The sequence below is a fragment of the Rattus norvegicus genome, chromosome 15, assembly GCF_021556685.1.
Source record: "Rattus norvegicus strain SHRSP/BbbUtx chromosome 15, alternate assembly SHRSP_T2T, whole genome shotgun sequence".
In the NCBI taxonomy this organism is placed as follows: Eukaryota; Metazoa; Chordata; class Mammalia; order Rodentia; family Muridae; genus Rattus; species Rattus norvegicus.
In genome coordinates this window covers 13,340,681-13,355,504 of record NC_141548.1, presented here as the reverse complement: position 1 = coordinate 13,355,504, position 14,824 = coordinate 13,340,681, and the positions used below count along the sequence as shown (strand labels likewise).

Sequence of the window (14,824 nt, the reverse complement as noted above, 5' to 3'; positions counted from 1 at the left end):
CCCAAATATGGTAAACATCATATTATTGGCAAAGGACAGGCACAGAGACCGGTGGAATGGAGGGAGCAGCCAGAAATAAAAACTATGCACCTATAGTCACCTAATTTTGACTCTAAGGTGTCAGATATATACACTGATAGGAATGGAGTGTCTCTGACAGAGGGTGCTAGGAATAAAGGATTTCTACATGTAAGGGATTGGAAGTAGATCCATATCTTTTATCTTTCATAAAAAATAATGTAAAAGAGATCAAATACCACAATGTTAGACAGGAGTTTTGAAACTGCTAGAAAAACTTAGGCAGGACACTAAGATATAGGTGAAGGAAAGTCACTTCAGAGAAGAGTTTCACTAGAATGGAGAATATTAGCATTGTTTGACAAGTGATATTCTATGATATTTTATGTAGCTTATATACAGAAAATAAAATAATGGAGTGAAGACCTACCTTACAGAATGGGAGCAGATCTTTCCTAACTAGTCATCTGATGGGAAATTACTATCTACAGTAAATAAGGAACTTACAGATTTAAACACCCCATCCAAATCATCAAACCAGGTATACAAGGCAAAGTTTTTAAAGGAAGAAAAAAAGAGCAGTAAATAAATGAAGCAATGTTTCCCATTGTTAACCATTAAGGAAATCTAAAATAAAATCATGCTGAGATTCTATCCCACCCCATTCAGAATGGCTGTCACCAAATACCTAGAGAACAACAAATGTTGGTGACAACACTGTGAGGTAATAGAGCCTTTATACACAGGGCATTCAGAAATGTAAATTATTTTATATCATACTGAAATTAGCAGGGAGCGTTCTCATAACACTGAAACTTCGATACCATCTTGCTATACTTTTCCTGAGTATACAATTAAAGAAATTCAAGCCAGCTCACTACACAGATGGCTGCATGTCCATAACTTTTAATGTACTATTCATAATAGCCAAGATAAGAGACTGAGACATTCTAGGGGGTCTTGATCAAATTCATTTCCTCTGTCAGCTAAAGAATTAAGATTCAGAAAAAAAAAACCCACAAAACTCAACAAGCAGCAGCAAAGTTCCTTGCACCACAAACAAAACCAGCAGTTGGAGAAAGTTGTTTATTGAGGATGAGGAAACACACAGTCAGCAGACACATGAAGCAAAGATCCTCTGTGAAGCATAGAGGGAGGACTCAAAAATCTGAAAAATTCATCTTCTTCTCGGGCACTAGGGATTGGAGCCTCTGAAGAGCCTACCTCCCTAGCTTGATCAGTTTGAGTGATTTGAAACTGCTGCGTGTCATCCTGATCAGGTCTTGAACTTGCTGAGCCAGTCCATCAGCAGGAGCCCTGCTAGTGGAAGACAAAAAACAAACAAGGCCTTGCTTTAAGCTACAAGCCTTTTGTCTCATGTCAGGGGAGCAAGAAACAAGTGTGTCAGCTTAGAATTCCAACACTTTTATTACCTAGCCATGGCCCATCTCCCTATCTGACTACCAGGGAGTCTTTGTAACTCCTAGTCTCTCAAAAATTCTTAGCGGACATTCAAAAGGTGAGTAAACAATATCGTGCACACATACACACACACATACACACACACACATACACACACACAAACAAACACATGCATGCACACATAATCAAAATAAACCAGGCTCACAAGAATAAGAATTGCACTTGAAATCCTGTGTGTGCATGTACGTGTGTGTGTGTGTGTGTGTGTGTGTGTGTGCATGTGCATGTGTGTCTGTGTGTGTGCATGTACATGTGTGTGTGTGTGTGTGTGTGTGTGTGTGTGCGCTCACACACACATCCTTAAAGTAGAAAGGACATTCTCTGGAGTAATGGAAGAGTGGGAATAAGCGTGAGTAATGTGGGGAAAATAAAGACAAGTTTTGCAAACTTTGTCTCATAAGCAGTTTATAAATAAGGGGAACAGGAAGATGTTGGAGTGTGGACAAAGAGTGAATTGAGAGCAATACAATGAAATTTTTGTATGAAAACATTATAATGAAAGCCCCTAATTTTTTTGCTAACTGAAAAATGTTATTAATAAAAAAGCAAAGCACTGAAAATGAATTAGGGAGGAAGGAAGAGTTGGTAGAACTGTCATTATGAGTACATTATGGTCAAACCAAGCAATTAAAGGAACAGAGTAACAATGATTGTTCAAGAGCCCATAACAGCATAAGTAAATGCTTGGATAACCATATATGTGAGGGAGGATATGTGAATCCATTGAATTACAAACACTGTGCAGATACGCTCTTCCTCAGTTTCACTCCTCTTAGGAATGGACTGAAGCTGGTGATTCATTTCTAATGAACAGAGAATGGAAAGGGGGAAGTCATAACCTCACAAGGGAGAAATTGGTCCAGCTTTCTATGGACTAATGAGAGTTAACATCGTCATAAGTAATGTCAAGTGAGTTATCATGGAGGAGTATCCCCTGTGCCCTGAGTTTGACAAATCTTCTGCCTCTATGTGTTCCTTATCAAAAATTGCACAGTTCTCAGTTAATCATGGAAAAATTCTTAGAAAAAGCCAAATTGAAGTACATTCTACAAAACATCTGTCATTGCTTTTCATGGATCAGAGTCATAATAGAAATAAGAATAAGGTCTCTAAGATTAGAGCAGATTAATGAGATATACTTATTGGCTGCAAGGTAACCCTTGGGTTAGAGCTACATAATAAAATGAACCTACTTGGAGAAAGAAGAGGAATGGTGACTGTTGGAGCATGAAGGTCCTTGTGTCTATGGATCTCCAAGGAAACCAGAAATATTAAGCGCTTACAATTGTCCGTCCAAAAGGAAGGATGTAAAACCTGTTTGTTTTTTCCAGAAAACTGGGAACTGGATGTAAGTAATTAATTGCCTGGCGATCTGCATACCTGTTGGTGATAGGCCATATCAAACTCCTACACCTGTACAGCCAGGGGTTCCCCCACGTGCCCACAATCAGGCCCAGAGTTGAATGATACCCCAAATAACCTCTTCTCTCTGTGTGCGATGAGACCAGGCCAGATTCTTCCTTACAGCCTTAAGCTAGTTCAGGTAGCTTATCTCTAAAACTCATTTTCTTGGAAGAAATAGCACTTCTGAGTTGAAATTCAATATAATTACACTTTCCTGTATACTCATGATTGTATTACACCAGAAAATATTTTTCCAGATTATATTCTGTTCAAATATACTGGCAACAAACCACCTAACATCAGATTCCCCAAAGTGAATCTGAATCAAGTTTTTATTTTCACCTCTACCTTGACATCTGCGAAGACCCACACAGAGGAGACCACTTTAGCCAATTATAAATCCCAAATTATTCCATAATTTAATTTTGAAAATGGTGCAAATTCAAAATCCTGTAGCTAAAGATCGACCTAAAAATGTTCTAGCAGTAATTCAGTCATTAAAAAGAAAGTGTATTATGTACAAATATGACATATAATGATAAAATCCATTATTTTTGTATTTTAGTTGCATATGCATTTTCAATAAAAATATGGGGTTTCAGCTCATAATGTGATACACTTTGATTTATTTTCTCAAATAACCATTTTTCCTTGACTATAATTATCAACTTTTTGTTTTGTTTTGTTTTAGAGACAAGATTTCTCTATTTAGCTTTGGCTAACCTGGAACTCTCTAGGTAGAACAGGCTAACCTTAAATGCATAGAGATCAGGCTTGGATTAAAAGGGCGTGCCACTATACCTCAATAAACTACCCACTTGGAAGTGGTTGGCAGATACTCATTGGCAGTGTACCAAAATAGGGTGAAGTCAGAAATGCCTACAGTTATCTAAATATTCAGTCTATTATTTTGGTGAACAAGAATTTGTATTTAAATATGGCAGCTTGGTTAAATATACATGACTAAATCTGTTGCAGAATGACATCTTTTAATGCATTAAATACCCACTCGCTTCCTTTCCCCATGACAGAAGGTGGCTGCAATTAGGACAGTCCTGAGGTTAGTGACACTGATCCAAGATGAAGTAGGTTGCACCATGCATCATGTGACTGAAGTTTTGATTCCTGCTCTGTCTTATGAACATGGAGAACCCGGAGAGACACTAGACACATAAGGTATAGAGATCAATAAAGGTACCTATGACTGATTCAGGCTTCAGTGAATTGACTGAACGCACGTAACAGTGACCTGTGTTCTCTAGGCAACCAGGGCATGGAGCTGGTTGACGTGGCCTCTCCATCCAGATGAACCTAGGCCTGTGCTCTATCACTTGAAGGAGGTGGGATCTTAGGTGAGTTTAATCCCTTCCCTGTACTATGCTTTACTCAACTCTCAGGACATGGATTAGTATAGTACAAATGTCAGAGGGTTGATGGGTTGAGGGATAGCTTGGTGCCTGACACATAAGGATGACTGTTTTTATTGTTTTGTATTATGTGTTGATTTATGTAACACAGTGGAGTCTTGAAGAGCATTTTATCATATTGAGTCCTAAAAACAACGTACTCCATCTTATTTTGAAAACCAGATACTAATCCTTTACACAGCAGCATTTTTGTAATACCCAAGTGGCTTTAGAAAGAATAGCCAGTCGTTTTTATTCATCCCTAAAAGATATCTCTGGTTTGAACATGAGATAGAGCATTCAAACCCCTCTTCCTGAACAAAGAGAATGGATTAATTTGGGGTTACTGGGTATTCCGCTCTGGAGTATGTAGTCACGTGGGAAATGCTAGAAAGACACAGATTCTAAATTGTGGCATCTATTGGTTAAGGACTGATCAAGAAATTTAGTCAACTATAAAACATGAGATCAGTCAGTTTTCTGTGAAGTGATAAGAAGTTAGAATTAAACCTATGATTAAATGAAATCTTCAGCTAAAACGAGCTCTATCAGTTTCAGATAATCACTAGAGGCTTCAGACCATTTAATCTGTGATTCAGTTTGAGTCAAATCTAATCTTGATTATGTCAGGTTAAGCTGAGTAGCAGAATTATGTTGGGTTTATGAAGGTTCATTTCCTCCATGTATTTTCACCATCAACTTCATAAGCATTAAATTTAAGGGGCAGAACACAACAAAATAATAACATCTAAAATGACAGCAACTAGCAGGAGGCGTTGACTCACACTTGGGGCAGCACTCAGACACTTTTGCAATTTGCCTCCAATGTAGGCCAGTGGCTTTTCTCACTTAACATAAGAACTGCAAGTGCCTGGGCCTCACTTTAAGCAGTGTTGTCAGGGAGCTTTTAGAAAACAGTAGCTGGGCATACACCAGCTTTGAAGGTTGGAACTCTTCAAAACATTCTCAGATTGTAGGGAAGGATGTTGTTTCTAAGAATTCAAAATAGGGAAGCTAGGCAATATTAGTTGTTAATAAAAGAAGTCAGACCAAGGAAGCTATCTCTCATATGCGATACATAGGTTACACATATGCATGTGCTCACAGAATACAAGAAAATAGAAAGGAAGTTATTTGGTAATAAAAAAAAAGAGCTAGTAGAAGGAAAAGGGGAAGGGAGAGGGTAATGGATCGTGAATGTGGTCATTTGCATGAGCTACTTAAGTAAACGCATCATTATTAAATCCATTTTGCACAGTGAGTACCCATGCATATATTTTTTCAGAAAATGGTCGGTAAGTCTGGTATGGACACTGTAGCCACAGTATTCACAATGGGCAAGAAAAAGAAACAAGCTTAGTGTTTATCAGCTGAAGAATAGATAAGGACAATTTGGCACACATAAACACTAGAATGCTGTTCATCCATAAAACAATGACAACAAAACCTCGCCCTGCTGTTTGCAATGACATGGATGGAGCTGGGGATCATTATTTTAAGTGAAATAAACCAGGTACAGAAGAGCAAGCACCATGGTATCATGCTCACGTGGAGAATCTTTAAGTCTTGGTCTTGTAGAACTGGAGAAGGGAGTGCACATGGGAAAGGGTGGGTGGAGAATGCAGTGAGAGGTGGATGTACAAAGGCTACCTCCTGTACTGCTGCTCAGCAAGTGATTACAAGTGCTATCAAGTGGCAAGGAAGATAGGACTCAGACCAGGCTAGCATAAAGAAATGTTCAGCATTTGAGGAGACAGGTACATTTATCCTGATTTGAACTCACGCCCTGTACTCACACAGCCAAACACCACCCTGGGACCCATAAATATATATAGTTTTTACGTATCAATCACAACATTGTTTAAATTTTTTGAAAAGTGGAAAATACAAGTAAATTTAACCTGTCCGAATACACTCATAATATGTTCTCTTATGTGACATTTTGTAAATGTATACTTTATAAAGTAGTAAGTGATATGTTTATAAAAAGATAAAGAGAAGGGGGATATGTTATGTGGAGGTGTAGTTGGATATAGGGGAAGGAGGCACCTCTGAGGGCCCATGTTGAGGCATCCCTTCCCCCTGAGGGACCAGCTCCATGACAGTATAGTATAGAATAGAGTTTATTCAGGGCATGAGGAGGGGAGTCAAGAGGGTAGTAGAGGTAGAGAAAGGCAGGAGGGAGGGAGGGAAGGGAAGGAGAGGGGAAGGGAGGGAAAGGAAGAAAAGAGAAGAGAAGAGAAGAAAAGAGAAGAGAAGAGAAGAGAAGAGACGAGACGAGAAGAGAAGAGAAGAGAAGAGAAGAGAAGAGAAGAGAAGAGAAGAGAAGTAGAGGCTGGCCATGAGCACATGAAGAGAGGGGAGAAGGGAATGGGGAGAGAGCAGGAACAGAAAGGCAAGAGCAAGAACAAGAGAGCAAGAGGAGGGGCAAGCAGCCCCTTTTATAGTGTCAGGCATATCTGGCCATTGCACAGTAACTTTAGGGTGGAGCATATCTGGATGTTGTCCGGTAACTGGGGCAGAGCTTAAATAGAATTATTTCCCAATGATGAACTTTAGGGAGACTTATATTTTCTTATTATAATTCCATATTACCATTTTCATCTTTTAGAAGAGTCTATATCTTTCATCTTTTGTTAATATTGTTTTATTGACAGGGAGTTTGTTACACAGCTCAAGCAAGCTGGTATCCAACTTACTATATTATAGCCTGAGCTGATCTTGAACTCAAGATTCTCTCACATAGCCCACACTTGTTACACGTTAACCTTAAAAAAATCATTACTGTTTATTTTTAATTATGTACATGTATGTGTGTCTTTGCAGGTGGTGCATGTATAAGAGGGTAGGTGCCTACAAAGGCCGTCTCTCTGTTACATCTGTCTGGAGCTGAAGTTACAGGTAGATGAGAGGCACCAGACATGAGTGGTGTGAATTGAACCCAGATCCTCTGCAAGAACTGAAAATACTAGAAACCACTGAGCCATGTCCCCAACTCTTTCCCCAAAATTTTAAACACTGATCTTATTGTCATTTTGCTTTATTAATTTGGAAGCAAATGCATCACTACATCCAGGGGGCTGATATAATATGGGCCGTGCGCCATGATGACTGACTGGGTCATCATGACCCAGAGGTTGCTAGTGTCTCTGGCTTCTGCTGCTTTGTGCGGCTGCTGAGACATCTCTGGCAGATACACCTGAGTGCATCTCTGGCCACACAGGAGCCAGTCCTAATGATGAGGCTTTTCTTGCTCTTTTAGAGGCAGGAGAAAAGTCCTCCTGTACAAGCCTGCTGAAACTTTTTAAAGCCACTTATCAAAGGGAAGATCTTGGATCTACAAACTGAGCCATTCTGTGCTGGGAATGGCTGAAACCAAATTGAGAATTCCCTTTCATTTTTTCAAATGTTCTACTCTTAAGAGCGATATTCTGGTGGGTTATTGGGAACTTTGAACCCTGAGGGAAATTCTCAATAAATCTGGGGCAGAGAGTAGAGTAACAGTATGGTGTGAATAAATTCAGGGCATGCACATAATTACAGTGTTCTTCTAGTGATCACACAATTCTCTCATTTTGCTACCTAGCAGGTTTGACCATTTATCATTTTGTCTCTTTATCTCTTGGTATAGCTGCATAGATACACTATACTCACTTCTCAAGCATAACTCCTGTTCAAACATCAGGGGTAGATTGATTTCAAAAACCAAAGATCCTCCTCAAAGACGAGGGTGACACAGACAGCCAGATGTGATATCGAAGGCATGAAGGGGTTACTTACATTTTCTATTACTTTCCTGGATGTTTGCAGTGAAACTGAAAGATCCCCGAAGGGAGACCCTTACTCAAATCTCGGGAAATCTCGGACCCCAGACACAGAGAGACCATTTGGATGTAATATGCAAAGGCGAGGTTTATCATTGAGATCTATTACAGAGATCTCCGGGCCGACATGTATCCCACACAGGAGACAGAGGTGTCGACCACGAGTGGCTGGGAGAAGGGCTTTTTAAAGGAAGAAATCACAAGCTCCAGGAGATGGGGGGATGTCAAAAGGAAATACCAAAAATGTCACAAGGGGAAACTCTCAAAGTCACAGGATTGTTCTTAAGACTCTAGGGTTTGAATGAGGGGAAAGGTCAAGCATTCTCCTGAGAACAGATCTTGATTGTCCTTTAGGGTAAATGTTTGTCAGAGTTGATGAGGCCTCTGCATCTGAAACACATATGGTTAGTCTTGGCCGCAGGTTTCCTGGAATACTCTCTGCAGGACACAATGGCTGGAGGGCACAGTGGGGGCTTGAACAAACATCACAGGGGCAGAACAAAACCCATTACTCATTTACTCAGTTCGGTGATAAACGGGAGGGTCAGTGACTCTGAACCAGTTCTCCTACATTTTTAACAATCTGTCTTCCTGAGTCAGATCCTGTTGCTGAGTTTTGAGTTAATTTAAAACTCTATTTTTCAAAACTTCCCAAATGCTCCATGGCTAGTGATCAGGTACACAGTGTGCTGGCTTGGCCTCAGCAAGATAACACAGTCTGTGTGAAATAATAATCATTCCCTTGTCAAGGTCCTGGAGACAGAGGTTCCAAGAGCAAGATGCTGAAAGCTCCAGTCTGCAAGGTTTCTGATTCTTCTTGTAGATGGCCACTTCTTCCTTCTGTATGTCTGGTTACTTTGTGAAGGTAACTGTCAGATTAAAGGAACCATTTTCCCTTACTCATTGGTGACGTCAAGGCCCTGTCTCTCAATACAGTTACATGAGCTGCTAGAATTCAGGCTTTCATCAATAACTCTTTTTGTTTTTTTTTTTGTTGTTGTTGTTGTTTTTTTTTTCTTTTTCTTTTTTTCAGAGCTGGGGACCGAACCCAGGGCCTTGCACTTGCTAGGCAAGCGCTCTACCACTGAGCTAAATCCCCAACCCCCATCAATAACTCTTGAGAGTCACAATCCACCCCACAATATACAGCAGCAGCTGTACAGAATGATCTGGGGAAACAAAACAATAAAGTTGTCTATTAGAATGTTACAAACAAGGCCACGCCCTCTGCTACTGCTGAATACAAAGAAATCTGAGCTTCCCTCATCAGTCACCCACAAGGACAGGTCATTGTTCTTCTTGCCTGGGGCCTCTTCGGGCTCCCACTTGCTCCTCATATGCTTATGCTATGGTGTCAGAGAAACTTTCTTGATCATTACCTGGGATCTCTGGTATAGCTCTTAGTCTCTGTGTCTGTCACTTGTTTCTTTCCAAGGTAGGCAGACAGCAAAAGGGCATGGGAGGCAGAGGAGGTGCAGAGCTTAGGGGGTTGTGAGTTCTGCTTGACCCTGAGTTCAGGTAACTTTGCAATGGTTTCAGGACATGTTTGGGACATGAAAATAAGTGTTGTAACTAATTGATAGAAAATTCGAGCTCAAGCAACATAAAATGCTGAATGGATTCTGGGACAGTTCATAAATCTGAGGAAAAATTGAAAGCAGAGAATATATATACACTTCCTCTTTTTAAGTTATGCAACAAGTTTGAGTGGTTTATCTACTGAGACCAGTAGTGTACACATAGTAAATGAGACACAGCCAGCTCAGTTTTTGATCAGGGGTAACAATTATTTGAGGGTAAGTGTTCCCTGGCATCCCACTCTGTGAGGGGCAAAATATGATGCTGTTGCCAGAGAAAATACCCAGGCATCCAGATAGTGTCTCTGGCATTTGCCCACCACACATGGAAATGTCCTCAGTGGGGACTGGCCCGGCTGCTGTTAAGCCATATATTGATTCTGCCATGATGATATCTAGGAATAACCTGAGAATCCAGAGTTATCACTCTCATAGCTTAAAGTCAAAAGTTTTTCTAAAAATTGCCATTAATTTTAGTATATGTTAAAATGTGAGAATTAATAGAACTAAAAATGCCTTAAGTAGGTGCTATGACATCAATAGAGCAAAGCTATTTGCACAAAGCCGGCTAGACTCCAACATTGCTACCTCCTGATCTCCCTCGAATGTTTTCTGGCTCATATTTACTCATCTGTAAAATGGGGCTAGGAGTACTAGGTGCTATTGGGGGTATAGAGTTCCTTGTCCTAACAGATAAGTGCCATTGAAACCAAAAATATTAAATATGCAGGGCTGTCGCAGTATAATTAATAAAGCACATGACTGGTTCCCTCCCTTGAGTTCCCACTCCTTGAGGATCCACGTGCTCTTGCTGTTTCTCTGTAAGCCACTTTCACACACGGTCCCCACACCTGAGACTCACATCGTGTTCTATGGGCCATGCTAATGTGGCCCCATGCCACACTAGCCCCAAACACTCTATAGGATAGCATGGCTTCCTGTCACAGACTATATTCACACTCCCAACAACCTAGTGAAATCATTACTCAACAAACAGACAGATTTATATGTTAAATACTCAATGTACAATACATCCACACAATTAACTTACAACCAATTGATAAGATAAATTTGCCTATAGAAATCCACTCCTTAATAAATATTTATAACAACCTATATCTATGTAGAAATGCATGGCAAAGATCATTTACATCTGCCTCCATGTTGCTTTCCCCTTTCTCCTCCTTCTCCTTCTAAAACCTCTGTCCCTGCCTCCCTTTCTTCTAGTCCAATGACATGCCTCACTTTATCTTGTACCTGTCTTCACTTGCATAATGACATCCACCTACACAGTGTTGTCTCTTCCAAGGAAGAGATTCATAACATGTTTTTCATCTTGCAGACTGGAAGCTGAGGTGATTAATAGCCTGGTAACCTTGAACTAGCTATCTGACCAAGACCACATTAGCTCTTCTCATAGACTCCTGAGATGTGCATGCAGTCAATCTGTAGAACCCATCTGTAGGGAAGAGATCACATGTACTTTACAAAGAGTTTCAATGAAGTCATGCATAAAACTTTACTGTGTACATAGGACTGAGTAAATTATCAAGGGACAACTTTTCTCAAATTCAGGCTTAAATATGCCTAAATTTCTCTGCTCGGTGTCAGACTCTTGAAATTTGAACCAACACTAGCTATTGAGTTGTGCTGAAATGGATTTTCTTCTTGCCTCCAGCAGATCACTATTCTTTGGACCATGATGTTTACAAAAACTGACCCCCAACATACACACAATATACTTGTCAGTAAATGTAAGAACTAAAGACAAAAGAAACAAGACTTTGCACTAGGCAAAAACAAATGACTTATAGAGTATATATGAGTCACTTGTCTTTACTTGTGACTTATTCATGGATTCTTCTGTCCACATTTAAGCCTGAAGATATCAGTCCTGTTGATGGCAAAGTGGTGGAAATGTCAATCTGGTTTGTCTCCCTAGAACAGTCCTGCAGGCAGTACTTTCCTGAGAATATCTTCCTATTTTACATTCTGTCTATTAATAGCAGCTGACTTCTCAGACAGTCTATTAACAGGCAAGGCTGTCTGTGGGATGAAAGGCTGTAGCAGAAGACCTGGATCCTTGCTCTGTTTTCCCACAGAGGGAATGCAGATGGTCCCAAGGAATCTGTAAGTGAATCCATCTGACTCCCAGGCTAGGAACCACTGTATTTCCAGCAATCAATGGCGTTACCACAAAGGACAGCTTAGTAATAGCTTAGTCAACAGCAAGGTTTCTGATTGTCCTCTTTCGTAGATGCTTAACAAATAAGCTCAAGAGAGTACACAGGTTTGATTTGAGCCCCAGGGAAAGCTGCAGTGTGCTGTTCAAGGCAGCTTTTTAGGTAAAATCTGAAGACTGGCTGTCATTCAGTGTCTGCATAGGTGCAAGAAGAAAACAGATGCACTGACTTTTTCCTTTTTCTCTAGTAAGTTGCAGAACATTTACCAGACTTGAAAGGAGCATACATCATGAAGTTGATTAACTCACTGCTAGCACTGAACCTGGGGACAGCTTTAAAAAACAATTGTGCTTTTTCTTGGAAATCCCAATCTCACATTTAGAGCACCCCACTGCAGAATTGCCATCTGATGTGATTGTTCTCTATTGCCTCACCAATTCTTTTCCTGGCTTTTGAAACTCAGTTGTATAATATAAATATGGAGATAGAATGAAAGAGAGGAAGGGAGAGAGGGAGAAAGGGGGAGGATGGAGAGAAAGAGGGAGAGAAATAGAAGAGAGCGAAAGGGAGGAAAGAGAATGAGATGAGAGGGAAGGTGGTGGGGGGAGACTTAAGTGACTCACAACAACTGCTGTTTTCCTTGATGCTGAAGAAGTTCCATTGATACATTATCAAAACTTATTAAAGTTTTCCTTTCTCTGTCACTACTCAGAAAAATATAGAACTCTCTGTCTATTTTGTAGACTTGAAAGATTAAAAAAAACTAATGTTCTTGAGCTAAAGGAAAAATATTGTAGACCCTAGGTCTTTGAGTGCATTTTAGACTATCATGTGTCTGGGCCAATGTTAACTACATAACACGGATCTTCTTTTCCTGGGTTCTGTTTCATAACAGATTTACAGATGTGTGGGAATTGAGCTTGCCCCTGTCTTAGTTCACTTTTTATCATTTATTTTTATTGTTGTTCATCAAAACAACCTGAGCAGCAGGTACTTGGGGAAGAAAGAGTTTAATGACTGGCCGATCTCAAGTCATATTCTGTCACAGAAATAAATCAGGGCAGGAGTTCAAGCAGCAACCTAGAAGTAGAACCCATGAAAAAGTTCTACTTATTGGCTTGATCCTCAGTGCTTGACCAGCTTTGATTTCTTATACAACCCAGGACCACGTTCCAAGTGATGGCACTGCCCACAGTAGCAGGCATCAATCATTCATCAAAAGATTTGCCCAAACACTAGTTTATAAGCCAATCTAAAGCCATTTTCTCAGTTTCTCCCTAGAACCTTCCTACAAGCCGCACTTTCACAAGACTTCCTCTCAGATGACCCCAAGTTATGTCAAGCTGACAAAACAAAACAAAAACAAAGAAACAAACAAAGTAGAAAGTCAAACTAGCCAGCATAATTCCTGTTTCCATTTTCTGGGTTTGAACTAGCCAACTGAATGAATCAGAGACTCCATTTCACAAAGCTATGCAGACAAGGGGCCTGGAAAATGGAGAGAGCATTACTAAACTCTTGCCAGCTTGGCTGTGCTTGATCTCTTGTGGTTTTGCTCATGGAACTAAATGAGACTCCTTTTTGTTTTCTTTCTAGGACATAGTACCAGCATGACTTTCTCATTTGGGAGACCAAGTCATACACACTTTTAAACATATTATCCAGGGCCCACTCCTAACAGCAAGCAGATCCTGGTATTGATCTTGAAGGAACAATTATATTTTTAGAATCGTGGATACTCTTTGGATAGCAGTGAAATGGGAATCCTCAAAGAAATTTGCTATTACCCAGTGATATTTTTCCTATGTGTATTGTTATGTTCATGAATTGTTTTTGATGGCTAGGATAGAACGTACCAGCTTCAAAACTTTCAATTTCTTTCTAGAACTCTTAACCCCAACACCATAGGAATGATCTGCCTTCAAAAACTGAGTAGTGATAAACAGAATCTTCCATTCCATCCCTCTACCAGCAAGCTGAGAGACTGTCTAAAAGACATATTAATAGGAAAAATGCAGGACACTCCAGAGGGCCAAATGCTTGGTAATATCAGAGCAAGAATTACTGTGGGGAATCAAAGACAGACATAAAAGAGAACTGTGCTCACCCTGCAGACCGTACAGTGATACAGTTTGTCCAAGTAGTATTGGAAGGTCTATCTTCCATTATGTAAGTTTTTATCACTTTTAAATGTGTTCTAGTTGAGTTGGCATGTTTTATGATTTGCTTTGCTTCAGTGATAAGCACATTGGCAAAGATTAGATTAAAATTCCAGAGGTATTTTTTCATTTAAAAGGTGGAGGTTGAGAGAAATCAGTCTGGGTGTGCCTAGGACAATAATATGGAAGTGAATTTCGAAAGTCTTTCTGCTGTTCACTGCGAGCAGGAACTCCTGCCGAATGTTGGGAAATGAATCATAGAACTAGGGTAAAGACAGCAGGCTCTCAGGTAGCAATCCTTCCACCCATCACTTCTGTACACTGTTGTCCTAGTGGGTGAACATTTGTACACACTGGCAGTTAGGTCATTTCCTTTCTGTTTTGTCAATAAATAGACATGTTGATCTATTCCTTTAGTTATTTTTAATTTATTTTTATTATCTAATAATCTTCTATTCAGTTTATGAACACCAAAATTAATGTTTGCCTTTTTGGAGTACCGCAGACACTGTAAGCTAACAATCTACACAGAGAACTTAGGGAGGGGAGTTCTTGCTAACCTGTGGCATATCTCTCAATTCCACACGAGGAATTGCAAACCAAGTGTGTGGGTATTTAACTGTTTTTGTGTTGGATCAAGGACACCAAGTCCTCAGAGACCTTCCCTTTATGAAACCATTTGTTGGAATAATGGATTGGCCACAAGGAAAATAAGCTTCCATTACTAAAAACATGAAGACGATTTTGGAAGGAATGACCTGGACTGAATTA

The 14,824-nt window shown here is 40.0% G+C and overlaps 1 long non-coding RNA gene across 1 annotated transcript in view; it reads left to right on the top strand.

Annotated features, from left to right (window-relative positions):
- Positions 1–14,464, top strand: part of LOC148000826 (uncharacterized) — a 37,208-nt gene extending 22,744 nt beyond the window's left edge. Inside the window, exons 3-6 of the long non-coding RNA XR_015638234.1 lie at positions 3,936–4,080; positions 4,167–4,256; positions 7,137–7,211; positions 13,491–14,464. This is a non-coding gene — a long non-coding RNA (uncharacterized LOC148000826). The remainder of the gene's footprint in view (positions 1–3,935; positions 4,081–4,166; positions 4,257–7,136; positions 7,212–13,490) is intronic.
- Positions 14,465–14,824: the final 360 nt, after the last annotated feature.